Genomic DNA, 2,453 nt, shown 5'->3' with positions numbered 1-2,453 from the left:
ACTGTCAACAAAAAGATGAACCTCGCATGAAACTGTCAACAGAAAGAAGAACCTTGCATGAAACTATCAACAGAAAGATGAACCTTGCATGAAACTATCAACAGAAAGATGAACCTTGCATGAAACTGTCACCAGAGATGAACCTTGCATGAAACTGTCACCAGAGATGAACCTAGCATGAAACTGTCAACAGAAAGATGGACTGTCTGAAACTGTCAATAGAAAGATAAACCTCGCATGAAACTGTCAACAGAAAGATGAACCTTGCATGAAACTATTAACAGAAAGATGAACTCTCTGAAACTGTCAACAGAAAGATGAACCTTGCATGAAACTGTCAACAGAAAGATGAACCTTGCATGAAACTATCAACAGAAAGATGAACCTTGCATGAAACTGTCACCAGAGATGAACATTGCATGAAACTGTCACCAGAGATGAACCTTGCATGAAACTGTCAACAGAAAGATGGACTGTCTGAAACTGTCAACAGAAAGATAAACCTCGCATGAAACTGTCAACAGAAAGATGAACCTTGCATGAAACTATTAACAGAAAGATGAACTGTCTGAAAATGTCAACAAAAAGATGAACCTCGCATGAAACTGTCAACAGAAAGAAGAACCTTGCATGAAACTATCAACAAAAAGATGAACCTTGCATGAAACTGTCACCAGAGATGAACCTTGCATGAAACTGTCACCAGAGATTAACCTTGCACGAAACTGTCAACAGATAGATGAACCTTGCATGAAACTGTCACCAGATATGAACCTTGCATGAAACTGTCACCAGAGATGAACCTTCCATGAAACTATCAACAGAAAGATGAACCTTGCATGAAATTGTCACCAGAGATGAACCTTGCATGAAACTGTCACCAGAGATGAAAGTTACATGAAACTCATGAAACTGTCACCAGAGATGAACCTTGCATGAAACTGTCAACAGAAAGATGAACCTTGCATAAAACTTTCAACAGAAAGATGAACCTTTCATGAAACTGTCCCCAGAGACGAACCTTGCATGATACTGTCACCAGAGATGAACCTTGCATGAAACTTTCAACAGAAAGATGAACCTTGCATGAAACTATCAACAGAAAGATGAACTCTCTGAAACTGGAAACAGAAAGATGAACCTCGCATGAAACTGTCAACAGAAAGATGAACCTTGCATGAAACTATCAACAGAAAGATGAACTCTCTGAAACTGGAGACAGAAAGATGAACCTCGCATGAAACGTTCAACAGAAAGATGAACCTTGCATGAAACTATCAACAGAAAGATGAACTCTCTGAAACTGGAAACAGAAAGATGAACCTCGCATGAAACGTTCAACAGAAAGATGAACCTTGCATGAAACTATCAACAGAAAGATGAACTCTCTGAAACTGGAAACAGAAAGATGAACCTTGCATGAAACTGTCAACAGAAAAATGAACCTTGCATAAAACTATCAACAGAAAGATGAACTCTGTGAAACTGGAAACAGAAAGATGAACCTCGAATGAAACTGTCAACAGAAGGATGAGCCTTGCATGAAACTATCAACAGAAAGATGAACTGTCTGAAACTGTCAACAAAGAGCTTAATTCTTGTCTTCAACTATCACCAGAAAGATATATTTTTGCCTGAAACCGTCATAGAGTGATGTATCTTTTCAGAAACTGTCACCACAGAGATTTTCTATGAATGCCTGTATCTCTATAAGCACAATAAATCCAAAGAACCTCTAGTTAACCTTTCAGAATTTTAGACCTCAATGCTCTTCATCTTTGTATTGTATTTGACCATTTTAACCTTAGGAATTGAGCATCACTTATGATATTCTTTTTTTAACATGAAACATAAAGTACAAAGTTTTTATCCGGGTATCTTCGATGAGTTTATTCAAATATGTTCCAAATATAATTGCTCTTTTGAAACAAGAATGTGCTCATAGTACACGGATGTCCCAATTGCCCTGTCAATGTCCGTGTTCAGTGGACTGTGAAATTTAATTTGTCATAAAAATTATAAAAGATCATACCATACGGAACATGTGTACCAAGTTTCAAGTTGATTGGACTTAACTTCTTCAAAACTACGTTGACCAAACACTATAACTAGAACTTTGCACTATCATATACCATGTTCAGTGGACTGTGAAATTGGGGTCAAAACTTAAATTTGGCAGTAAAATTAGAAAGATCATATCATCGTGTACTAAGTTTCAAGTTGATTTGACTTCAACTTCATCAAAAACTACCTTGACCAATTTTTTTTAACCTGAAGCTGGACAGACGAATGGACAAACAAACAAACGAACCGATGGATGAATGGACTCATAGACCAGAAAACATAATGCCCCTCTTCTATCATAGGTGGGGCATAGTGGGGCATAAAAATAACATCCTTTTTTATAATTATATCAGCACTGAATTTTCTAAAGGCAGTGACTTGACAAAATG

Source organism: Mytilus trossulus, chromosome 13 (genome assembly GCF_036588685.1).
Source record: "Mytilus trossulus isolate FHL-02 chromosome 13, PNRI_Mtr1.1.1.hap1, whole genome shotgun sequence".
Lineage (NCBI taxonomy): Eukaryota > Metazoa > Mollusca > Bivalvia > Mytilida > Mytilidae > Mytilus > Mytilus trossulus.
Note: the sequence above shows the minus strand (reverse complement) of the source record.